General features: G+C 37.1%; 1 pseudogene; it reads left to right on the top strand.

Annotated features, from left to right (window-relative positions):
- Positions 1 to 2,819: 2,819 nt before the first annotated feature.
- LOC105473375 (60 kDa heat shock protein, mitochondrial pseudogene) lies at positions 2,820 to 4,648 on the top strand (annotated as a pseudogene).
- The last annotated feature ends 23,281 nt before the right edge of the window (positions 4,649 to 27,929 follow it).

A 27,929-nucleotide genomic window follows, 5' to 3' on the forward strand; every position in this document is an offset into this window, starting at 1 on the left:
TTTTTTTTTTTTTTAATTCTTTTTCAGGAAGTTCAGAGTCTTTATTTCTTTGGAGATAGCCACTGGAGTTTGACTTTATTTCTTTGATGGGGCTGTATTTTCTTAATTCTTTGTGTTCCTTGAAGCCTTGCCTTGCTGTCCTAACATTTGAAGAAGCATGTCTTTACTGACTGACTTCTGGATAGAAAGATCTTCCGCAGTGAACTTGGCCTGAGATTCCAGTGATCTCCCAGACTTCTATTGATGCACTCACTCCATTTCTCTTGTTCCATCTTAAGGGATATGTCTTAGGATTGTATGCCTTCTCTTAATCCTGTAAGGCCAGATTTGGTGCTGAGAGCCTCTTGTTTTCCCTAGGGCAGTGCCCTGAGGCATTCCTTAGGTCAGTGCCCTGAAGTTGTAGTCTTTCTCCAAAACTAGCAGAGTCAAGCTGGTGGCTAAGATCTGCCCCTGCTGTTCATATTTGTGGGCTCTCTATGGGACTTTGCATGAGTTGCAATGAAGATGCACAGGGTGCCACCCATCGGTATTTGAAGGACATATATCACTTAGTGGGAGATATCTTTAGGTGAGGTTTCCTGCAGGGTTCATGGGCAGGCCTCTTGGTAGAAGCAGTTAGCAAGTTTGCAGGATGTGTGGCTGGATGTTAAAATCTGTGCACCAGTTGCTGTGTGCTTCTATCTCTTCTCTGGGCTCCTAGCTGTCCCTAGATGATTCAGCTGTACTGATCTCCTCACTGTTCTTGTGGGCAGCATAGAAGTGGGCCTCTTGGTCAACTACATCCCACAAGGCCAAGGAAGGTGAGTGCCCACTGCACTCTCACTTTTTCCCATAGGGAATATTGTGGGCAAAGAGGTCCTGTCTCAATACCAAGTTGTGTTGCCTTTGGAGTAGGATAACAATGGTAAAGTAAAAATGTTCTTCATGGGTGGTTGCCAACATCAGAGTTTCTGAAGAGAGGTGGTCTGGAACCTCCTATTCCAGCATCTTGCTGATGTCACTCCTATCAGGACTCTTTTAGATTCTAAGAAATTATTGAAGAACCTAAAAAGCTTTTGCTAATTTATCAATATTCATCATATGAGAAATTTAAACTAAAAATTGTAAAATATTAATAAAAATCATAGTAACAAACTAATTGTGTATTAACATTGAAAACCATAATTGAATAAAATGTATTTTAAAATGTCAGTCATAATTAGAAGAGTGGCATTATTTTGTATTTTTGCAAATCTCTTTAATGCCTGAATAATAAAAGATAGTAGGCTTCAATCTGTTATCATACATCATGTATCCTATAGAATCTTGCACTGTACAATTATGTCAAAATGAGAGTTGAAAAGGCAAATATAAAAAAATTATATTATTATAAAAATAGTTTTGACCTTGTCTGGGGTCCTAGGCTGTACTTAGAGAATTGCTGCCTCAAACAAAATTATGTTTGACCATTTCTGGATTTGACTTTTCTTTCACGTTAAATAATATGCTTAAACCTCTAGTTATTTATCTTCTAGTTAAATTTGTGTCTAATCACTCCCTTCTCTGACTATTTTTCATTCATTTCTTCTTTCCTAATTTTTGTTTTTGGTACTTGTATTGGCTATCTTTATAACTTTAAATAATACCTTTACATTGTCTCCTGGTGAATGTCAGAACATTTTCTTTCCTTCTAATTATATAAAATTGAAAACTTTATTAGACTTTAGTTTGCTTACATATTCGTCTCCATTTCTGTTTCCCTTCTTCTCTTTCAAAATCTGCCAACAGTACCCTCAATTTACATGGTCAAATTTTTCAACAGTTACATTCTTTCCCTTTACTAAAATTATGGCTTCCATGCTTTGCCTATAAATTCAACTTAAAATGGAAAATAAGAAGAAGCACTTAAATTGTGCTGATTATGTAAATATTTCTACATGTAAAAATTCAGAAAAATAAATAACATTTTACATCTTTAAATCTGTATTGTTTGGAGGAAGATGTTCCAAGCATGAAAGTCAAATAAATTCTCTTGTCTCAGATGCCTGTTGTTCTAAACAATAACATTTTAATATGTTTCTTACTTGGATCCAAATTTTCTTGTATAATTTTTGTTCTTAAGAGTTTGTAATTGCCTTTTGTGTACTGGTGTGTGTGTGTTTATAGGAGGAATGTGGGCCTTAAAAATAACTATTTTTAAATTAAAGTTCTTAATTATACTATTTGTTGGATGCACAGATATGTGTCCTAGTCTTGCTGCAGAAGCATTATTATGGATTCTCTTGGATTTTATGTCTTCCCCTTTGTGGTTTCCACTTTAGTTTAGCTGTAGTGCATCAAGTAACTTCTTTTTTTTTTTTTTTTTGAAATGGCGTTTCACTCTTGTTGCCCAAGTTGGAGTACAATGGCACGATCTCAGCCCACTGCAACCTCTGCCTCCCAGGTTCTAGCAACTCTCCTGCTTCAGCCTTCTGAGTAGCTGGGATTACAGGCGTGCGCCACCATGCCCAGTTAATTTTATATTTTTAGTAGAGATGGGGTTCCACTATTTTGGTCAGGGTGGTCTTGAACTCCTGACTTTAGGTGATCTGCCCTCCTCGGCCTCCCAAAGTGCTGGGATTACAGCCGTGAGCCACTGTGACTGGCCCGAGTAACTTTTTATAGAAAGGAATATAAATTTGCTCATTACCTGTATGTACAATAATGTCTTTATAATTTTTTCATATTTTGACTGAAACTAGATACAGAATTATAAGTTGAAAATAATTTCCTACTCTGTCCCTCACTCGCCGCTGACGACTTGTCTCCCCGCCCATACGCCCCGCCACCACCCCGCAGAAATGCTTCGGTTACCCACGGTCTTTCGCCAGATGAGACCGGTGTCCAGGGTACTGGCTCCTCATCTCACTCGGGCTTATGCCAAAGATGTAAAATTTGGTGCAGATGCCCGAGCCTTAGTGCTTCAAGGTGTAGACCTTTTAGCCGATGCTGTAGCCGTTACAATGGGGCCAAAGGGAAGAACAGTGATTATTGAGCAGAGCTGGGGAGGTCCCAAAGTAACAAAAGATGGTGTGACTGTTGCAAAGTCAATTGACTTAAAGGATAAATATAAAAACATTGGGGCTAAACTTGTTCAAGATGTTGCCAGTAACACAAATGAAGAGGCTGGGGATGGTACTACCACTGCTACTGTACTGGCACGCTCTATAGCCAAGGAAGGCTTCGAGAAGATTAGCAAAGGTGCTAATCCAGTGGAAATCAGGGGAGGTGTGATGTTAGCTGTTGATGCTGTAATTGCTGAACTTAAAAAGCAGTTTAAACCTGTGACCACCCCTGAAGAAATTGCACAGGTTGCTACGATTTCTGCAAACTGAGACAAAGAAATTGGCAATATTATCTCTGATGCAATGAAAAAGGTTGGAAGAAAGGGTGTCATCACAGTAAAGGATGGAAAAACACTGAATGATGAATTAGAAATTATCGAAGGCATGAAGTTTGATCGAGGCTATATTTCTCCATACTTTATTAATACATCAAAAGGTCAGAAATGTGAATTCCAGGATGCCTATGTTCTGCTGAGTGAAAAGAAAATTTCTAGTGTCCAGTCTATTGTACGTGCTCTTGAAATTGCCACTGCTCACCGTAAGGCTTTGGTCATAATCGCTGAAGACGTTGATGGAGAAGCTCTAAGTACACTCGTCTTGAATAGGCTAAAGATTGGTCTTCAGGTTGTGGCAATCAAGACTCCAGGGTTTGGTGACAATAGAAAGAACCAGCTTAAAGATATGGCTATTCCTACTGGTGGTGCAGTGTTTGGAGAAGAGGGGTTGACCCTAAATCTTGAAGACGTTCAGCCTCATGACTTAGGAAAAGTTGGAGAGGTCGTTGTGACCAAAGACGATGCCATGCTCTGAAAAGGAAAAGGTGACAAGGCTCAAATTGAAAAACATATTCAAGAAATCATTGAGCAGTTAGATGTCATAACTAGTGAATATGAAAAGGAAATGCTGAATGAACGGCTGGCAAAACTTTCAGATGGAGTAGCTGTGCTGAAAGTTGGTGGGACAAGTGATGTTGAAGTGAATGAAAAGAAAGAGTTACAGATGCCCTTAATGCTACAAGAGCTGCTGTTGAAGAAGGCATTGTTTTGGGAGGGGGTTGTGCCCTGCTGCGATGCATTCCAGCCTTGGACTCATTGACTCCAGCTAATAAAGATCAAAAAATTGGTATAGAAAATTCCAGCAATGACCATTGCTAAGAATGTAGGTGTTGAAGGATCTTTGATAGTTGAGAAAATTATGCAATGTTCCTTAGAAGTTGGTTATGATGCTATGGTCGGAGAGTTTGTGAATATGGTGGAAAAAGGAATTATTGACCCAACAAAGGTTGTGAGAACTGCTTTATTGGATGCTGCTGGTGTGGCTTGTCTGTTAACTACAGCAGAAGTTGTCATCACAGAAATTCCTAAAGAAGAGAAGGACCCTGGAATGGGTGCAATGGGTGGAATGGGAGGTGGTATGGGAGGTGGCATGTTCTAACTCCTAGACTAGTAGTGCTTTACCTTTATTAATGAACTGTGACAGGAAGCCCAAGGCAGTGTTCCTCACCAATAACTTCAGAGAAGTCATTTGGAGAAAATGAAGAAAAAGGCTGGCTGAAAATCACTATAACCATCAGTTACTGGTTTCAGTTGACAAAATATATAATAGTTTACTGCTATCATTGTCCATGCCTACAGATAATTGATTTTGTATTTTTGAATAAAAAACATTTGTACATTCCTGATAATGGGTACAAGAGCCATGTACCAATGTACTGCTTTCAACTTAAATCACTGGGGCATTTTTACTACTATTCTGTTAAAATCAGGATTTTAGTGCTTGCCACCACCAGATGAGAAGTTAAGTAGCCTTTCTGTGGAGAGTGAGAATAATTGTGTACAAAGTAGAGGAATATCCAATTATGTGACAACCTTTGTGTAATAAAAATTTGTTTAAAGTTAAAAAAAAAGAAAAGAATTTCCTGTAATATTCATAAAGACATTGCTTCAGTCGTATACAGTATTCATTGTGGCTAATGAGAAATGTGATATGAATCTGATTTTTGCTTCCCTGTAGTCAACTTCTTTGTGGATACTTTTTGGCTATTTTCTTTTCTTACTGTTCTGAATTTTGTAAGTATGAGCCAAGATGTGGGTATTATTATTATTATTGTTGTTGTTATTATTATTATTATTTTTTTTTAGATGAAGTCTTGCTCTGTCACCCAGGCTGGAGTGCAGTGGTGCAGATCTCGCCTCACTGTAACCTCCAACTCCCGGATTCAAGCGATTCTCCTGCCTCAGCCTCCTGAGTAGCAGAGATTACAGGCAGGCACTGCCACGCCCAGCTAATTTTTGTATTTTTAGTAGAGACAGGGTTTTACCATATTGATCAGGCTGGTCTTGAACTCCTGACCTCGTGATCTGATCTGCCTGACTCAGCCTCCCAAAGTGCTGGGATTACAGGAGTGAGCCACCACCTATGTGAGTATTATTTTATTTATTCTGCTCTTCGAACAGCAAGACCTTTCAATTTAAATACCTGTTTTCAGTTTTCACAAAGTTTATTCTATTAACTCTTTTATTATTCCCTTTGCTTTGTTTTTTCTTTATTTTTCTGGAACGCTTATTAAGTAGATACTGGACATCCTTGATTTTTTCTTTGTGTCTTTTTGTTTTTTTCTCATTTTTAAAATAATTATGCCTTTTATATTTACTGGGAGATGGCCTTAAATGTTTTATTCCAACTTTCCTTTGCAAGTTTTATTTTGGCTGTCACATTATTATTTTCCAAGAACTTTTTCTTTCTTTCTTATTACTCCTTTATGAGATTTCTAAACATGTGTTTTAAAATCTCTTCCAATATTTTTAGTAACATTGATTTAAATGTCTGATAGTTCTGGGTTTTATATTCATATTTGTGAATGAAGAATTAGGTTCATTCATTTAGATAACTGCTTTGTTGTTTACCTGACTTTACTAGCCTATGTCATGAATGAGAGAGTTTACTGAGCTCAGTGTAGTGTGAACAGCTTGCTGGCCGTTTGACCTTACTGCAGGCTTGGGACAGGAAGGCAGAATCCTCTACTCCCACCTCCACAAGACTTGCCAAAACAATGAGGACTCTATTATGTGGCTTTAGTGCCCTACATGAAAGCCAGAGTTCCTTTGAGGCAGTGTGTCAATCTGTTTTGGGCTGCTATGACAGAATACCTAAGATTTGGTAATTTACAATGAACAAAAATTTATTTGCTCACAGTTCTAGAGTCTGGAAAGTCCAATATCAAGGCACTGGAGGGTTTGGTGATTCTAATGCCAAGATGATGCAGAGGAGAGGAAGGCTTTGTCTTCACATTGGCAGAAGGTAGAAGGGCAACAAGACAAAAGGGGACCAAACATGTCTTTTTAGAATGGCAGTAATCTCACCCATGAAGTAGGAATCCTTATGGCCTAATCACTTCTCAAAGGTCCCACCTCTTAATACTGTTGAAATAAAATTTCCACATGAGTTTTGGAGGGAACAACCACTCAAACCATAGCAGGCAGATAGTTCGATTACTTCACATAATTTTTCTGCTTTAAACTTGGGTGCACATGAGAGGGTGGAAAAGTCAGCCAGTGCAGGTTTTCTGCAAACAAATCTTCAACCAGTCACCATTTTTCTTCTTATTTACATTTTCTGTTAATTCTTACTCCTGTTCTCTCTTTAACTGCTGCCTGGGGTTGGGATGAGGCTGCAAAGAGAGCAATGAGCAACTACTTTCTCCTCTACCGATGGCTTCTCTTATGGATCCCAGTGTTGTAATGACAGCTGTTGTTTGTTAAATGTTGGCTTGAGTTAAACAAGGCATTCATTAGTTTACTCTTTAGTCTGGTGCAAATAACAGGTCTGGCCATTTCTTGTGCTTTACTTATACCCTGAGAAGACAGCTTTTGAGTCTCATGACAATGGGAATGTCATGTAGGCAAGCTTGTTTAGTTGTTTCACTGAGGAAGTAATTGGTGAAACATCCTGCTGAAGTATTCTTAAGTGGCCTGCTCTTTATGTTTCAAATATTATCTTAGGAAACCTGACCCACAGACCTGTAACTTTGGCTCAAGTTGAGAGAGGTGCGGACTCATCTGAAGGCACACGGAAGCTCCAAAAAGAGTCCTTTGGAATATAAGCTGTGCTTCTGGACAGAGAGAAAAAACCCTGCATATTAATTAAAATGAAACAGTTTGATTTGATGAATGCATGTGCTTACATTTTTATAGTAACCTTCTAACATGACCCTCCTCATGATGTACATAAGTCTTTATGAACAAAACATGAATGTTTGCCAAATGATATTTTTAGGAAGCATTTAATGAGTGCCAGTATGCCTACAGGACACTGAAAGAAGCAAAACAAATGTTGCATTTCATTGATGTCAGCAATAACTTATAAACCTCAGACATGATTTCACACCCAGAGATTGCTCCACTGCCCAGAATGAAAAATCATTTTCAGGGGAACTCCTGGCACCACTTTTAAGAGCACTTCGTGAATGGCCACACTATAGCCTTCGTGTGAAGGACAGTGAAACAGCAGCTGGTGAGTACATAAGCCTCTCGCCTCGGGAGGTCTGAGCTCATAATCAGACTTGCTTTGGCCACAAGAAAAAGTTTACTTCGTTCATTCTTGTTCCTACTTAGCCTCATTAGAAAACCACCACACCATTTAGCTTGGTTTGCTCAGTTGGCAGCGTCTGTTGAAGAGGAGGCCAGAGGTTGGGTAAACAGGGCCTGCCTGAGGTGTGTTGGCTCTGCTGAGCGGAATTCTGCCCGCCACCTGCCTGGGCTTGAGCTTTCTTTAGGCCAAGCACTATTAATCCTTCTCTGTCTTGAACACTAAATCCATATCAAACTTTTTCTGTTTTAATTTAGAACTAATTCATAAGGTATTTGCCCTTCTGAAGTTGGAATCTGTAAAGATTTAAAACATGAGACTGGTAAGTACAACTGTTGGACTGGGATGGGGTCCTAGTTTTGAAAACATTTCGTTTTCATTGCACCAGGGTATTCTTGGCCTCCCCAGCTATTAGTGTATTACTGTCACCTTTTTGTAAGTTGGAAGTGAGGAGTGAACATTTAAGGTTTTCCACATGAGACATTTGAAAATAATGGCAAAAGTAAAAATGGAAGACTTGAGGAATATTGACAAGTTTTACTCTTTCTACAATGTTAATTTTAAGGAACTTCTTTATCCGGTAACAGTAGAAATCCAGCAGATTTGAGAGTTGAGATAGAAACTTCCTACATGGGCTTTCCTGCTGCTCCACACCGGAGCACCTGCTCAAGCCAAAGCAGGCTTTTCTTTCTTTTGACTGTCATCAACCACACCATCCTCTCTTGCCTTTGCCCAATATGACTGCTGCTCTGGAACATAGCACACTTTTAGTTTTCAAAGAAACTGCAAACTAGCTTTAAACTTCCTGAGCTATTTATAAGAATTTAAAAATCTCCTGTTTACATGTGCCATGGTGGTTTGCTGCACCAATCACCCTGTCATCCAGGTTTTAAGCCCTGCATGCATTACGTATTTGTCCTTAAGCCCTGCATGCATTACGTATTTGTCCTAATGCTTTCCCTCTGCACATGTATCCTGGAACATAAAGTAAAATTAAAAAAAAATTGAAAAAAGACTCCTCTGAAAACAGTGTAATAAATCAGGCATTGTCATGAATTCAGACCAAAGAACAGTGGGAAGGAATCTTTTCTAAGTTTGGTGGAAAAATATTCAAAAATAAGTAATAGGAGCTGATTATCCCTTGACAGACAAGTTGTTAGATGAGGTGTAAATGACCCGCTGTTCACTTGATGGCTGCCCCAATTCTGCCATCTGAGGAGAGAGAGCAGAAACATTTAAGAAGCAGAGATTGTCTGAAGAAGAAAAATCTAACACTCATTCTGAGAGGGCACAGAATGTCTGAGGCTATATTCTGTCATCTATTAGAAGCAAAGAAGTAAGAGTATACAGTGCGTTTCTACTGGCAATCTAAAAGACAGGCTTTGATTATGCTTCTGAATGGTATTTTCAGTATCTCACAGCAGAGTAGAGGATGCAGGGGAAAAAAATCAGAGTTCATCTCGAGTCTCACTTCCTTCATTAAGCCTTTTAACCTCAGGGAGTAGCAATTATTTAGCAGGTATTGGTGTAAGTTTTGGAGATACAGTGATAAATAAAGTAACAGGATTTTAGCTTTCAAGGAGCTTACATTTTAGTAAAAGAGACAGCCTGTATGTTCATGATGAGAACTGTGAAGAGGCTGAGTTTCACCCTACTTACAAAGCCTACCACAGTTTCATGAATGCTGTTACAATAGATGAGACTTCTGGGTCAGAAATAAAGGACAATTATTATTAACAGCAATAGCAGTTGCCAGAGAGTCAGCATTTATGTGCAGATGCCCTTAACTCCAGTCCCACAGAGTGACCATGAAGAGGGCCAGAGGATACTCCCAAAAGCTGGAGAGGAACTTTAAGTTTAGGAACCTAAATCCTTAATGGGCAGGAAGCATGCCTCTCCTTTGATTTGATGGGAGACATTACCTTTATTATGCTGGACAGTGAGCATGCCTGCCCTTTTCACCAAAGGGGGAGGCATTATCTGTATCTTCCGAGGCTGTTCACCATACAAACTCCTTGCAAAGGCAGTTTTGAATAAAGAACAGTCAGTGACTCATTTGCAAGACGTGCAGAAACATGAGAGACCCATGGAGAATTCTTTTCCAGCAGTTCAAAGCGATGGCCTGATTTGTCAGAATAAAGACAGCTCTGCTTATAAGGTTAAGTAGTAGTTTTTCACATGCTGCCTTCTGGGATTTATGGATGTGACTACAATACCCAAAGGGGCATGTCTTCAGTTGGGACAGAGGAGGAGCAGGGCTGAGCCAAAGAAATTTGCAGTGTGATGATTCTGCTGGCAGTGCCCAGAAAACTTCACAGTCCTATGACAGCATGAAACGTTAGCTATGCACCTCATGGCCAGAAGTGTTGGGCTGCAGGTGTCAGCCAGGCCAGCTACCAGTGTGATCAGGCATCTAGCCAGGAGGGGGCTGAGGGACTTGGAGCAGATATGAGAGCCAGTCATGGAATAATTGCATTAAAAAACAAAAATACAAAACCAAAAATACCCCCATTGTTTTTGAAGTGAATTAGCCTAAATAAGTGTCACCTGTTGGCCAGGATTTATTTTACTTTAGCCTGATATATAAGAATTTAGAAACAGCCATATGAATGTATTGAAAGTTGGTAAAAACAAAATGTGCTTCTAAGCTGTCTGCCATTTCCACCTTAGTTAACTTTTATGGATGATCTTTAAACTCCTAGAAAGCAAATGTGTAATAGAAATGCTGACGTAGACACAGACTTGACTGTAAAAAGATGTAGTGGAAGCTGATATAGACATCATGGAATTTTACAGGAAGAATTTCATAACAGAGCATTTGGTTTAATAATAAAGTTGAAAATAACAAAATGAAGTAAAAATAAGAAAAATATTTATTACTGGTGGGAGGGTTTTATAAAATAAAGTATCTCTTAGTCAGAAACCCGGGAATACACAGAATATATCTCCTGAAATGTTTATTGCATGTGTGTCTGGTGTAACAAATTGACTTAAGGCAAATTGTCTTTGAATTCTTAGACCCGTGGTCTGGATTCCTCCTCACTAAGAGTGTTAACAAAAATAGTAGTTGTATAACGTATTTTCTAGGCTGCTTAGGAGAGAAGCTACTGTGCATTTTATTAGCCTTATGCAATTTTTAAATTTTAATCCCCTTCCTCTGCATACCCTTTCCCCAAACTTGCCATATGTATGATGGGAAAGAGTATTTGTTTTTGAAAGTTTCACATAAAACTTTGCATAATTGTTGCGTGTGACCTCATGTAGTTCTAATGATTACACATCATAGAGTAATTATTATCTCCTTTACAGATGAAGAAACTGAGAAAGAGAGAACTTCAGGAATTGCCTAGAGTCATATAGTGGGGACAGTACAAAACAATAGATTGTCAGAAAGATACTATGATCTGGTTCCTTCTGAAATAATAGTGTTATGTACACAGCTTGTTTACTTGATGGGACTACAGCTTCTGCCTTAAATTAGTCTTACAATTTTATAGGAGCTATGTCCATTTAATAAAGTTATCTCCGTTTAAAAATAATACAAATATGTTAGTAAACAAACCAGTAACACACACAGATATACACGCATGCAAATATAAAAAGTGTTTTCTGTGGTTTAGTTTTGTAAGAGGCCAAATTAAACCAGTTCTGCCAATGCCTCAGAAAGGAAGGAAGGGAGGAAATTAAAGGAGAGAAGAATGCCAGGCAATGCCTGAGATTCTTTTGTGGACCTTAACTTCTGGCTTATGAAAATGTCACACATTAGAGACAGAACTGCTGGAAGATTTGAGATTCAGACAGTGACTTTCCATTTAAAGGAATTACACAGTCTATTTTGTGAAAACCTTAGGGAAACATTAAAAAGTTTATTTATTCAATAAATGTAGTTTTAGAAAGCAAATGTTTTTGTTAAGGAGATAAATTTAACAATTCAAGACACATTAAATGTATCCAACAATTATATCCCATACAAATTTCATTTGTTTCCCTTTCCAGTTGGAAAAGGAATTTTTAGGGCTAATTTTGTAGTAAAGATGATGGAAACTGACATTTTCGTGGTGAAGAAAGCGTCATCATCAAATGGGTATTGTGTTCAGCAGTAACTTAGCAAATAGAATTAGGAAACTGTGTCTGTATTAAGGTGAGCATAGATATTTAAACCTTTATAGTAAAGGTCAAAAGGGATATAATGGAACAGCTATAACCCTTCTTATACACAGAGAATAATGACAGTCATAAAATGCAAAATAGTAGGAGCCCACAGAGAGCCATTCAGCTTATGCTCTGTTTCTGATAGTAATACCAAAGGATGTACCAGCCAAATTTGTTGTTTTCTGCCCTGCTTGTGGTAAACTTTTTTTTTTTTTTTTTTTTTTTGAGACGGAGTCTCACGCTGTTGCCCAGGCTGGAGTGCAGTGGCGCGATCTCGGCTCACTGCAAGCTCCGCCTCCCGGGTTCACGCCATTCTCCTGCCTCAGCCTCCTGAGTAGCTGGGACTACAGGCGCCCGCCACCGCGCCCGGCTAATTTTTTGTATTTTTAGTAGAGACGGGGTTTCACTGTGGTCTCGATCTCCTGACCTTGTGATCCGCCCGCCTCGGCCTCCCAAAGTGCTGGGATTACAGGCTTGAGCCACCGCGCCCGGCCTGTGGTAAACTTTTAAATAAAAGTCCCTCTCACCCTTCACTTCTCCCTTCACATGCGGACACAGAGAAATGTGAAAGGAATAATTTGCTTCCCCCTGAACTTGTTCTTGGAAAAGTTAGAAGTAGATTGAAATTGAATAAGGCTTATAGGATTTACCAAAGTTCACAAACACTATTATGGCTATTTGTGTGGTTCCCTGATCCCAGATACATACCTTGCCAGGTACACAAGAGCTTAAAATTTCACCAATAAATTTATTACTTTGAGTTTTATGTGCCTTGGGTCATTGAGAATCTGTCTGTGAGGGATAACATGCAGCATAGGATCTGACACACTGTGAGTGCATAATAAATGTTTTTCAATGGAGGCTTTATCACCTACTTATGGGGGTCAGTTGACAGTCAAGTGAGGTCACCTTAGGTCCTCAGTTAAGACAAAGAGAGCATACAGAGAGTACCACAGAGGCTGGGAGTGAGGGTATGGCAAATGGAAGAGAGGATCAAGCAACCACTGTTTAATTTATTGATTTGTTGAAGCTTTGTCTTTCCCATAAATGTTATGTTAGACTTATTTTTTCTCTTCCTTTTACCCTTTCTCCTTTATTGTCTTTCCTCATTCAGATACTACTTTCCTTCTCCCTTCTTTTCTTTCCCATCTGTCTAGTCTCAGAATGGATTTAAGGTTGTATTAGAAGTCAGCTTTATAAGAATTATAGGTAACATGAAACGTAAGTAACTTGTACATATGTCAGATTAGAATTATTTTAATCAGCTATGTATCAAGTCAATAATTTCTCATCCATATATTTCTATACATTTCTCATGTCTTTACTGTATTTTAGGATATCTGGGGCCATTAAACACATTTTAAAATATTGTGCATTTTACTCTTTAAATTCACAGAGGAGCAGCCAATTTATCTCGCCATCTTTGTTTTTTAATTTCAATGGTTAGCATTAAATCTTGATTGATTGTCAAAGCAGGTGAGATTATGACTTAATATCTGAAATTAAAAGACAAAGCTGAGCTGATTGCTTATAGCAAGGGAGAACTATGCCATTCAGGCAGTCTCCTGGAGAAGAGTAGACTACTGAGTATATACAGGGTTTTTGGACAGCATGGGGCTCAAGGATTAGCATATTTTATGAGGCATAAGTAGATTGACATAATCTGTTCAAGCATGATTATTCAGCTTAGATTTTTGTAGATTGGTTGGCATTCAGAGGCATGTTTTTTAGAGTGAGTCTATTCCTTATTGGTTGACTTTCAGAAGTGAGGCATGGTTATGGATTGATTGGCTTTAAAAAGCATGTTAATTGAGGCAAAATTGCCATTAATCAATTGGATGGACTTAAAAGTTGTTCTTAGGAGTACTTGCTATCATGGCTAAAGAACAATCACACTTTTTCCAAAGATTGTATCAATATTTGTATTCTAACTCCTTATCCAGATAAAGCAGCAGGAAGATTGCAAAAATATTCACCCCTGTTGTTTATTTTCATGAAGAGGGGAGGTTTCATTTTTAGTCAGCATGATTTTATCCTGTTTTCATTTGTGAATCATTTGTTGGACCATCTATTTGGACAGCAGCTATGCAGAAGCTTTCAAGACAATGAACAACAATTATTGAATAACTGTGACAAGAACAAGTTTAAGTATTATAAGTAGGGCCTAGAAGACACCATAGAACCATGACAAAAGATTTCTCAGGCTTGATCAAGAAGATAATACTTCCCCAAGTCTGTTTTAGAAGGCCCGGATGCCTTTTCTTTTAGCTTAGATTATTCTGCCTCACCTATAATAAATAACATGAAGTGGAAACATGGTATAAATAACATGAAGTGGAAACATGGGCCAAATCCCCAGTTGGCCAAAATAATTAAATAAAATCCAAGGTTACCTGATTGGGTTAAGAAATTAAACTAGTCTATTGTGCCATCCTTGCCTAGGTTGATTTCTTAACTATGTCAGGGAAGAAAAAAAATATTTTTGAATACTATAACAAGTTATCTATCTCAAATGAATGGGATCTTTAAAGGAGTTATTATTTATCTCTTCAGTTTATTTGATATATTTTATTATTAAAAATATAACAGGTACCTTCCTGGATTTCTGATTTATGAACAAAGAAAAAAATATAATATTAGATATAATAAAGAAAATATAATTATAGATATCATTGAGATTAACAGAATTTTAAGAAATTATGTGGAACTGTCTGGTTATAAATTAGAAACAAGTTTTATTGAGCAAAATATAAATGCTAGATTTTACCATGTAAAAGAGAAAACCTAAACAGACCAATGGCTGCAGAAGAAATTAGAAATGCTGCTATAAAAGCTTGTTATAGAACTCTTAGTATTTTTAAACTTATTAGGTCCAGATGGTTTTATATCTGTGTCCTAGGTAACATTCAAAAAAAGATGAGTCATGCATAAAGCAATGACTCAAGATCACAGAAAAAGAGCACACACTATTTTACTTAGCTAGCATAACCTTAGTATGGAAATACAGTATAAAAATTTTAGACCTAGATCCATGTGAGTAAATCAAATTTAGAGTTTGTTAAAGGAATAACAAAACAAAGCAAGTTGCACTCCAGGAATGCATGGAAGGTTCAATAAGAAAAAGGGCAGCAACATAATTCATCTCATTTTCAAATGAAAGAATAATAAAGCAATATTATTTTATTGGGTCTTAAAAATCACTTAATTAAATTTAGCTGCATTCCAAATAAAACGATAAGTAAAATGGAGACAGAGAAAATGATCCCCACACAATAAAACTATTTATTAAAAATCTCAATAGTGTGCATCATAATAAACAAGAAAATACTAGTTCTTATCAGTAAAAGTGGGACTAACAGAATGGCAATTATGAAAAAGTCAAGAAACAATAGATGCTGGCAAGGCTGTGGAGAAACAGGACTGCTTTTACACAGTTGGTGGGAATGTAAATTAGTTCAACCATTGTGGAAGACAGTATGGCGATTCTTCAAGGATCTTGAACCAGAAATACCACTTGACACAGCAATCCCATTACTAAGTAGATACCCAAAGGAATATAAATCATTCTACTATAAAGACACGGGCACATGTATGTTTACTGCAGCACTGTTTACAATTGCAGAGACATGGAACCAACCCAAATGCCCATCAATGATAGACTAGATAATGAAAATCTGGTACATATACAGCATGGAATACTATGCAGCCATAAAAAAGAATGAGATACTGTCCTTTGCAGGGACATGGATGAAGCTGGAAGCCATTATCCTCAGCAAACCAACACGGGAACAGAAAACACATCATAAGTGGGAGTTGAACAATGAAAACACATAGGCACAGGGAGGGAAACAACACACACCAGGGCCTGTGGGGTGTAGGGGGTGAGGGGAGGGAAATAGAGGACAGCTCAATAGGTGCAGCAAACCACCATGGCACATGTATACCTGTGTAACAAACCTGCACATTCTGTACATGTATCCCCCAGAATTTAAAGTAAAATTGAAAAAAAAAAGGTGAGACTAAGATACTCAGTTATCTTCATTATTAAGTGGTATTTTGGAGGTTCTAAATAAAGCAATGAGACAAGAAAACCAAAAAAGTAGCATAAATATTAAAAGAGACAAACATCTTTATTTTCATAATTTCATCCTGTTCTTGTTTGTGAATCATTTGTTGGATCATCTGTTTGGGCAGCAGCTATGCAGAAGCATTCAAGACAATAAACAACAAATACTGAATAACTGTGACATGAACAAGTTTAAATATTATAAGTAGGGCCTAGAAGATACTATAGAACCATGACAACATAGAACATTATTATTTGCATATAATCCAAGGGATATAACTAAAGGTATTATAATTTAATAAAGAAGATATAAGATTATTGGGGAAAAGCAAATAAATTGCTTGTCTTTATATTAGTAATCAATCAGTTAGAAAGGAAGGAATGTATTTAAAAGAAAGCTTCAGGATATGTGCAGACAAAATTATAAAATATTATTGAAAGCTTTAAATAAATTAAGAGACATGTCTTGTTTCAGAATTTTAAAAATTAGTATTATAAAAATATCAGTCATTCAAAAATGAATATAAAAAGCTTTTATTCAATCAGAATTTTCACATATTGTTAAAAATAGGACAAAACAAAAGTTCATCCAGAATAAATGTTGCAGAATTGCCAACAATTTTTAGAATAATATTAGTAATGGGGTCTTGGCATAACCAAATATCAAAACTTGTTTCAAAGCTGTTATCATCAAACCTGTATGATTTTGGTACAGAAGTAGATGAGTAGATCATAGAACTAACTAGAGAGTTCATGCATATAGTGGAACCTGATATGAAGATTCCATTTCAATTCAGTAAAGAAAGAATGATATATTTAGTAAATGGTGGTGGCAGAATTGATTTCCCAATCTAGTTGGAAAACACAAATTTACAAAATTATGTTCTTACATGATGTCTTGTATAAAAACCCCCGCAAATACATTAAAGGGCTAGCTACGAAAGAAAGTAAAAATGAAAAGTTCTTTAGGAAAGAAAGAACAATGGAGACCTTAAAGGAAGAGATAAATGGATGACTATGAAAGAAAATCTTTTTCTATACCTTGAACAACATCATAAAAAGTCAAATGAGAGATTCAGAGAAAATATATTTGATACTTAATGACAGAGAAGGAGTTACTATTTCAAACATGTAAAGCATTACCATACCTTGATTTAAAAAGATAACCTAATTGAAAAATAATAAGGTCAAGTGTCCAATAAATATTTGAAAACGTGATTCATCTCACTAGTAGTCAAAAAGTGCTTACTGAAGCAGTAAAAGATATAATTTTCCCCTCATGCTATTGAGAAACATTACAGAATTTGATAGCATCAATATTCACATATACTTGGAGTGAACGCATTTAACTTGTCAGGAAAGTTACTTGACAGTAAATTCCTCTTTGGAAATATGTCCTAGAGGATATTTGCACAGGTGCATGAAAAAACATACATATGGATGTTTGCAGTGGAAAACATGGAAAAAAATCTGAATGTTCAAGTTAGAGAATGACTGGAAGTATCTTAATACAATCACTTTGCGGATTATTATGCAGCCATCAAAATAGAATAAGATCAATTTATTTATATACAAGCATGTCCACAATACATTTTAAAATGAAATGAAGTTATAATGAAATAATATATTTTGCTTAAATTTTGTCAAAAATCAAGTAAACAAAAATTAATACGTGGGTAAATAGATTGGTGTACACCTCAACGAATATAGAGACGGGTGAGAGAGGATAGATATCAAAAAGGCAACACTGGTAATCTTTGGATGGGATTGGTTGGGGTTTAGAAGAGATGGAAAACATGAGAAAACTATGAATGTTTATCAATTTAGAGAATGGAATATTTTAATAGATTTGTGTACTGTTATATAGTGGAATATTAATATGAAATATTAATGTCTCCATAAGAGGTTGGTTGGGGGCTAGAGAAGATGATTAATTTTTGTTTTTCTGTTTTTATTGTTTAACTCTTTACATTGAGCAGATACTACTTCAAATAATTACAATAGTAGAAAAACTAAAATTGATTTTAATTCATAAGGCAAGTAGATAATGTAAAACATTAAGATTTTAGAACTCTTAGAAAGTTAGAAACTCTAGGGAAAATAATAAATTCTAGAAACTCAACAGGTACACTAAAAGTGTCACAAGAACCAAGAGGAGGAGGAGATAAACATTCTCTGAACTTTTGGAAGTCTTAGAAGACATAGCTCTAAAAATATCATAACACTAGATAACTAGGATTATTTTAGGTATCAGTTGTGTCACATACATATATATGTATATATACACATATATCCTTGGTCAGCTTGAATTAGTATTTAAAAATGAGCAAGCAACAGGCAACAATAGCCACATAGACTGACTCTGGTGACTTATGTAACAGCAGAGATCTAGAAGTATTAGTCCTGACTCTTGGGTCAGAAATGTAACCTCCAGTCAATGGGCCTCTTTTTTTTTTTCCTTGGCTTTCACCCAGCTTTGCTGCTCTTATACAGATGTGACATTATTCCCTGAATCACCAGCACATGAACAAAAGAATTTCTATGAGAAGTTAACAAAGGGGAAACTGTGACTTGGGGAGTTTTTAACTTCCCAAAGTTCAGGTGAGTCAGTGATGATGTTGAGATGGGCCCCAAACAATCATTTTAAGTAGAATTCTCCCTATCCTTCTTCTGCATTTTAGGTACTAAGATTAGCTCTTATGAGAGTATGCCTTTTCCCCCAGCAAACCATGAATAATGCTTTTTTTTTTTTTTTTTTAGATGAAGTCTTACTCTATCACCCAGGCTGGAGTGCAGTGGCATGATCTCAGCTGACTGCAACCTCTGCCTCCCGGTTCAAGTGATTCTCCTGCCTCAGCCTTCTGAGTGACTGGGACTACAGGTGTGTGCCACCACACCCGGCAAATTTAAAATCAAAATGAACACATGTGATAAGATTGTACTTGTTTTATTTTTTAAAATAAGTGAAGATTGTCTCATTATTTATAGTTTTGGTTTTCATTTTCCTTTTAATAGCTGATATATAAACTTACTAGATTAGGAGATATTTAAATCTCACAGATATCCTGTTCCTGTTTTTCTTGTATGACATTTTGCAGGAGACAAGGCCAGAGATGACAGAAATGCAGCATAAATAACAATGTGGATGATTATCTGAACTTTATAAACATATATGGTTAATTCATTTAGATTATATGTATAAGTTTAAAATAAACAAAATATATATCATGAAATTTAGTTTCAGGAAGATCCTGAAGCATATTTTATGAACCTTATATTTATGGAATAACCATTGATTTTCCAATAAAATATCATTTAGAGGAAGAAATGATTAAGTTCAAGGGACTAGATCCATTAACAGAGTGCCCTTTCCTAAATCATATCTGCAATAAAGACCCTCATGCTTGTATTATGATGCAGGCATATCAGGTTAACCATAGGAAGCTGAAAATAAGAATATAGTTACCATTTTGTATGTATTTTGAATTTGGTTCTATCGATTTGGTAGTTTTGGAGAAATGACTTTAGATTCAGTCTTATCAGAAATAATTGAAAGTGGCTCTGTATGGAAACATTCTCCGATGATTGTAGCATGGACTGGAACCTAGGGGGTCGACAAATTACAGCCCACTTATTTTTGTAGGAACTGATTTTTACATTTTTAAATGGTTGAAAGACATAAAAAGTATTTTATTACACATTAAAGTTATATGAAGTTTAAATTTTAGTGTTCATAAGTCTCACAGACACATGCATTCATTTTTGCAGTATCTGTGGCCATTTTCTCATTACAATGGCAAAGTTGAGTGAACATGAGAGTATATTCCCCTCAAACCCAAAAATATTTACTATCTATCCCTTTATAGAGAAAGTTTGCTGATCCCTAGATTAGGAAGTCTCTGAGTATATTTACTGGAAGGACTTGTATATGTTATGTTTCTTTTGTGGTAGGCCAAATGACATTAATTGATTAATTAATTAAGCCTTTTATTCATAAATTCAATAAAGCCTTTTTTGAGTATTGACACTGAAACAGCATTAGGAATAGAAAGATATGTAAGACAAACTCTTTGTCCAAGAGGAGATTATATGAAACGATTACATGTCATTAAGACAGTCATACTAAGAATGTTTACAAATAAATGCCTTAGTGGACAGGGAACCATGGTAATTTTAGGTCCTACAAATTCTTTCCTGAGAAGAGTTCTATCACAGGGTTTCCTGCAATGCTTGTAGACTGTGAACATTTCTCTCTACCCTCTTAAACAGTGTCCTGAGCTTCCATTTTCCTGCTCGTGTGTTTACGTGGGTTCCCTGGTATCTTGAGATAAACACTGTGTTTCCCAATCATGACAGTCTTGGAGGTTCCGATTGGCAGCCACCATCACTGAACACTTTTTGTGTGACAAGTATCGTGCTAGGGTGCCTGCATTGTTGTCATTTCACTCCTCATACTCTGTGAGGTAAACAACATCAGCCCCGTTTCTGTAAATGAGGAAACTGAATTTCAGAAAGGGTAAGTCAACTTCTAGAAAGCGGCAGAGGAAGAGCCTCAAACATAAAGATGCCAGTTTCCAAAGCCAATTCTTCCTATGCCAATTTATGACATTTGTCTTTCTTTTAGAGTCAAATTCTTCTTCTCCTCCATCATAGCGCTGCTGTCTTTGGTTACTCTTGAGGTGATGATTGTTAGATGAGTCTTTCAGGCTGTGGCTATGGGACAAAAATATAATTGGCAGGAAGTACGCTGTTTCTATGTTTGTGGATGGCAGTGTGTTTTCACAAGAACTAGTTCCAGCTTGCATTCCCCTTTTGTTCTTTCCTTTGTTTTTAAAGCATTTGTGTTTACTAGACTGAGGAGAATATTCCAGGTGGTCAGTAACTGGCCCTAGGTTATAGCCACAGGGTAGGTATTGTGAGATAGCAAAGAGAACTCCAATTTGGTGGCGGAAGAAACAAAGGTCCAAATTTTGAGTCTGTCACTTTCTTGATATGATTCTTGCCAAAATCACTTGACTTTCTAAGCCTCAGTTTTCTTATTTGTAAAATAATTCGTGGTAGAACTTTAGATAGGTATCTCTCTATTCCCCATAGGCATATGGCCATCTTTGGAATCAGTTTTCACCCAAAACTATCAATAGCGATGATCCCTTTGCCCGATACAATTATAGAATCACAGAATTAGGAGGAGCAGATAATGTATAATCTTTGGAGACAAGTGGACTGAGGTCATTACTAGGTGAAGGATCTGAGACAAACTGACTTCATTTCCTTGAGCCTCAATTTCTTTAAATGTACAATGAAGGAACTATAGTATTACCTCATAGTAATCATAATATTGAATATTTACTGTGTGCTAGGAACTGTTCTAACTACTTTACGTGAATTGACTGATTAAATCTGCATTACAACCCTATGAGGTCATTACTAATATAAGTCCCATTTTGCAGAAGGGGAAATTAAGACAGAGAGAGGTTTATGAAGTAGAAGAGTCAGGAATTGAACCTTGGCAGCCTGATTTTTGAGCCCAGGTTCTTAATAATTATGCCATAACTCCTACAGAACTCTGTTACATCTTAATTAAGAAAAATAAATAGGCCGGGCGCGGTGGCTCAAGCCGGTAATCCCAGCACTTTGGGAGGCTGACATGGGCGGATCACGAGGTCAGGAGATTGAGACCATCCTGGCGAACATGGTGAAACCCCGTCTCTACTAAAAAGTACAAAAAAGCTAGCCGGGCAAGGTGGCGGGCGCCTGTAGTCCCAGCTACTTGGGAGGCTGAGGCAGGAGAAGGGTGTAAACCCGGGAGGCGGAGCTTGCAGTGAGCTGAGATCCGGCCACTGCACTCCAGCCTACACGACAGAGCGAGACAACGTCTCAAAAAAAAAAGAAAGAAAGAAAAATAAATAAAGCCCTTAATACAGAGTAGGAGGAGAGTCTGGTTGCCCTTCTGTGAAGAATGTTTTAAAAAATATGACTCACATTCACATGCATTGGAATCACGTAGGGTGGAGAGGGAAAAGGAGTGGATTTGTCTTAAATGCTGATTCTTGGACTTCAATCTGGACTTACTGAATTCTGGGAATTCCACATTTTTCTAAACAAGTTGTCTGACTGACTTTTTGTACACTAAATCTTGAGAGATTCTATCCTTAGAATCACTCCAGTTCAGTTTGCTAACAATGCAGAAATCCTTTCATGGCATTGGAGACCAATTATTCCCAGGCTTTATAAAAGTTCCTAGTGACAGTGAACTTCACCTCTCACGAGGAAGCTTATCCTGTTTTTTAAAAAGTTGGGACTATTGGAAACATCTTCCTTGTAACTGAATAAAAGAAAAAAAAAAAAAAAAGAAAATGCTTCTCCACTTAGTTTCTCTTTACATGATCAGTTAAGCGTTCTGAGTCACAGAGATTATCAGCATAGGAAGGCACCGGAAAAGCCACCGTGGGAGCGTATGGGGCCTGGAGATAAGAGATGTTCATGAGCCTGGCATGTGGAACATAGTCTCCAGGGTCAATAGTGACCCACGAAGGAGGTCCTCAAGATTATGTCTGTCCCAGCACAGTGACAGGAAGCCTTCGGAAGGATCAAACTCAGAAATCCCGGGCAGGAGGCAGGCAGGTGGCAGCATCGTCAGGAAGATGATCAAAGCATGGAGAACAAACAAGAACTCAGATGCTGAAATGGGAAATGGGGAGATTGGTCACAGGGGCGAGTCCATAAAATTAATATGAGATCACCAACAATTTCACTTGGCCCTGACACAACTGAGCTGTTGCAACTAAATGTGACATCCAAATGTGTCACAACTAAATCAGGGTTATTTGGTTTTTCCTTTAGTAGGAACAGGATTCATGTCTCTAGATAGTGTGCATTAGAGATATTTAATGACAATAAAAATGGTAGTCAGATGGTCCTATTCATGGAAGTTGCAAGGTAGGGAATGGGGCACATTTTCTACATTCAGTTATTAAAATATTCAAGGAAAACCTTTCCTTCTCCAGCGTAAATATCTCAAGTTTTTTCAGGGTCCAGCATAGGAGCATAGTGTTTGGTTTCTGGAGATTCTTCCAGTTGGCAGGAGTCATCATCAGATGCTGCGGTTTTTCAATATCCCTCTTAAATGTGGTACCTAGAGCTGATCACAGTGCACTGATATGGCATAACAATGCTAAGTGCAGCAGGCCCGCTTTCTTGTTCTATGTGTTACACCAAAACTAATAGCCACTTCAAACCGCTTTCTAATGAGGCAGCCTGCAAATTGTAAATAGCACACTTCAGCTTAGGTAGCCTAAGATCACATTAGCTTTTCTAGCAGCCAATCGTGCACTTGGCTTGTACCAAAATTTCTGTCAGTAAAATCCCTGAAACTTTGTCATATAAAGTAGCACTAAACTGAGATAAAGTTGGCTTGTATTTGTGCGACTGAGTGTTTGAACCTAAGTGCAGGATTTTACATTTGTCTCTGCTAAATTGCATCCTATTTGGGCCCAATAGTCAAACCTATAGAGATATATTTTAATTCTGTTTCTGTCATTAGCTAACCCTTCCATTCTTGTGCCATTTGAAATATTACCAACCCTTCTGTATCATCATCCAAGTCACTAATAAGAAATATTTAACAGAAATAGGCTTGTTGCATGTTGCTAGGATCTTTCTCAAGATGACATTACTGTATTTGTCAATATTGTCTTAGGCACCTACTATATGCCAAATGCCATACTATGTCCTGGGGATGACAGTATAAACATGGACTAGTTCCTGTTCTCAAGAGATTCACAGCCTAATAAAGAGACAACAAATTAGTAGACAAATGTAATGCTGTGTGATGAGGGCTGTAATAGAGGGATGTACGAGGGATAATGGTAAAATCAGGACTTTGGTAGAATAATCATAGAATGATGAAAATCCATTTGGAGTGAAGCAGACCTGAATAGTTTAGAAACACTTGTCTCATTTACTTCCAATCTTATAAGCCTTTTAAAAAAATGCTCTTATGCAATACTTAAAAAATTACCACTACTGTGTCTTTATTAACCATTAAGTTGAAGGCCCAGCTGTGGTATGCTGCTGTCAACTCTGCTTTTTTATTGTGCCTGAATGCTCTTACCAGCCAGTTAAAAACAACCACTTATTGCCTTCCTGTGAAGAATATTTTTGACCCTTTTTCTTTTACATAACTTATCTATGCTTCCCCTATCCCCTCAATTCTGCCCCCATACCGATGATGAAGGACACTTTACTGAGACACAGATGGCAACAATTAGCTGTTTCCATTTCAAATTACAGTTGTGTCTGTGTGTGTGTTTTTAAAATGCTAGTGCCTGCAGGGGCCCACCGTGCTGTCTTAGCCTAAGTTGGGTTACGATGCCAAAGCCAGTATCGAATAGTTCTAGTCGGTTCTGCCACACAAAACAAAATAGAGGTAGCCTGCTGCGCCTCACACACTCAACACAATCAGGCCCAGAATCTTGCTTCAAGATTCCATGGAAAATATTAGTTATTTTTGTATACACAAGTCAGTTCTGAATTAGTTTAGACATGGATTTTTTTTTTTTTTTTTAACTATAAAATGAGGCTTGGAGAACTACCCAGATGGAAATTGGGTTAATTCAGTATATGCAACTTGGGCTGTTTCTAGTCATTCCATCTATTGAAAGAAAAGAGACTGAATAGTGGTACTGGGGGTGTTAACATCAAGTACAATTTAACCTCATCCAGCAGCTCATTTTTAAAAAAATTCCTGTCTTTCTATTTTTGCCTCTAAGTTTTCTCCTCAGGTTTCCATTTATGTTGCTGATTTGGGGGTGGGGGCCCATGTGCATTAAGGGTTTGTTTCTGAAGTTAGAGGGACCTGCGTTTGCATTCCACTTCTTTGTAGTTATGTGAACTGGGTGGGTCACAACTTCCCTCTGCCTCATTTTTCTGGAATGTAAAATGGTGACGATCAACAGTGTTTTTATTAGTGGGCCATTGGGAGGATTAAACAATGTATGAAAAAAACTCTGGATAGCAGAGACCATATAAAGAAACAGCTCAATACATGTGATCTATTTTGTTGCTAATATTAACATAATGCTTTGAGGATTTGGATGATGGTGCTGACCAAAAAAATGAAACCATTGTATTCCCATATATGTAGAATATTTCTTACAATGACTCAGGGATGTTGTTTTCTGAGCTATTGACATATTGGACCACATGATTTTTATGCTTTTTTAGGGGTGGTGGTGTTGCTGTGCTGTGTATTATACATAGCAGTGTTTCTGGTTTTTACCCACTAAATGCCAATAGCACCTCTTCTCCTCCCAATTGTGAAAACCAAAAATACTTGCAGAAATTGCCAAATGTCTCTTGGGATGCAAATGGCCCCTAATTGGGAGCCAGGATTTTATGCAACTAATGAACATAAGACAGTTTCTTCAGCCCTAGGATCGTATAGTTCCCTTTATCTTTCTCGAGAGCTGTGAAATTGAGTTGAAAGGAATTCCCATGGCTTTGTTGGGCTGGATCCCTATAACATTTAAGTAGAAATGACAGTAATATTTTTGTATTGTGGACAATGTACCCATCTTAAGCGAATGCAGTACTCCAGTGGTCTCCTGATACAATTCTGGAGTGAGGAATAACGGTTCATTGCATTTGCATGATATTCCACTTACTAGTTTTGATCCAGCACTGAATTTTGCAGGAAGAAGGAAGGAATTTTCATTAACAATAAATGCCATTTTCAATATTCTTAAGGCTCATTAAAGGCAAACATTTAACTAGGGAAAATAAATGGCAGAAAAATTCTGTCCACATAAAATAAATGTGCTAATTGGCATGAGTGGTTCAAGAGGGTTTCTCTGCTCTCCAGACACTTTCAATTGTTCCCACTTTTTTCCTTGGCAGTGCCGTGTAAAAAGGGATTCCTTGAGCCTTTCGATGACATTTTGTTGGATTAGAAGGCATATTGGGTTTAGATTTGTGATCTGCAAGAATTCCATCTGCGTCATTCATTGGAGGCGATGCCACTGATGATGATTCCAAGTAGTCTAATCTTATTGTTTATTTACCTGCTTTATAAGAACAAATTAAACTGAAAGGACCATTTAATCTGATGTGGATAATTTAGTCAATTATTTTATTTCTCAGAATGGCTTGTGTGGGACAAAAAGGGGTCCACAGTTTGTATAGAGGCAGTTAATTTTATTTTCTTCCTGAATAAGCATCCAAGATTTGTAAAGACATCTATCGAAGGACATTCTTAGCAGGTGAGTGCTAGAGGTAAATAGAAAAATAAAACCCACAATTCTTTCAAATCAGTTACTTTTTGCCTTCATCCCAACCCAAGTTAATCATGTCACTGAATTTAATGAATTGACGCTGTACCATTTTCTAGATGTTGTGATTTTTTGAGGGCAGGATTCTGTGGGAATAAAACATGTTTCTGGTTCAACCTTGGGGGACCAATTATGGAGATTCAGTTGGGGGCTATTGTCATGGACACTTAAGTGTCAAGGCTTTTGATACTCATTTGTAACCATAACCATACATTTAAAAATGCGACTACTTTCTTTGGCAGCCATCCTAACCTAATTAGGAACTGATGCAGACTTGTACATTTCTTGTAAACACATCAGTCAACCATAGGGATCTGGCCAGGGCTAGAACATGATTTGAGTTTGATTGAGGGGTTTATCTTTTTCTTCTTTCCTATAATACACTTTCAGGTCTGGATTATATTCAGCAGAGCTGCTTCTCCTTTTATTTCCCAGTTTCGAATTTTAAATGGATTTACTTTCTTATTCTCTTGCTGTTACTCTTTTCTGGCATGGTTTTTTTTTTCTCCTTCTTCTTTATTTTGTCCTTATTATTATGATGATGATTTTGTTGTTACAACTTTAGCATTTAACCATTTACCTAAGGCCTAGTCTGATATCTTCCAGGCTGGAAGAAACAAGGTTTAATAATGACATCAGAGATGATAATATTTTTTTTTTCAGTGACTGTGTATTACAAGTTTGATTTAAAAAAAAACCCTTTGTTTTGAGAGGAGGGCTGCTTTATTTTCTGCACAGTTCTAGTGGTAGCCTGTAATTCAGATGAGCACACAGAATAAGGTGAAAGCCATAGTGAAATGGGTGCTTGCAAGTGGTCATACAGTTTTACCAGAGATGAGTTGCAGGGAACCATGAAGTTTAGATTTTGTATGTCACCCGTGGTAAGGATATATCAATGTGGGCTCTAAAAATAGTAATGTTAATAGCTAATTTTAACTGTCTACTATGTGCCATGTTCTATGCTAAGTACTTGACATGTTCTTCATATAATTTTCACAACAGTCTTATGGAGATGAAAATTTTCACACCATTGTGAGATGAAACTAAGTGTGTTTTCATACAGTCGCACATATAGAAAGTCTGATTCCAAAGCTTATTTTATAAACCACCACATTTTGTCTTTCCATTAATTTGAATGTATTTTTATTATACTCTATAAAAAGTATGACAATTATATTAAATAAGATAGATATAAACAAACATTGTCTCTGGTAACTATCTACTTTGGCTAAGAAAAATCTTGTTGAGTACTGGCATTTTCTATGCCTCATATTACTCCATGGGTGTACTAATAGCTTGTAGTAAATAGTAATGGGTCAATGTGGCTTTTCTTTTAAGTTTTGTTCCATTTTATCCACTAAACTTCTACTTTCAAACTATTTTTATACCATTTTTGGAAACAGAAATTCTGTTTGGCACAGAGATGATCATACATGCAAATAATACATTTCCCTATGGCCTTTAGTTTTGAGAGTAGATTTTCAGCTAATGGGAAGTGATAAATAAGTAATGGGGCTAGAATAAGAACACAGTTAATAAATTTCAAATGGTGAATCAGATGGTGTTCCTGTTGGCCAAATGATTCTTCAGTTTTTGGCTTTTAAGATAAAAATGTTTTATGACTGAATAGAGACTTGACATGAAAGTAATAAATAAAGTCAAAATTAGAGTTTTTTGGGGAGCAGTCAAGTGGTGAGATTTACATGATGAGAA

Source organism: Macaca nemestrina, chromosome 10 (assembly GCF_043159975.1).
Source record: "Macaca nemestrina isolate mMacNem1 chromosome 10, mMacNem.hap1, whole genome shotgun sequence".
Lineage (NCBI taxonomy): Eukaryota > Metazoa > Chordata > Mammalia > Primates > Cercopithecidae > Macaca > Macaca nemestrina.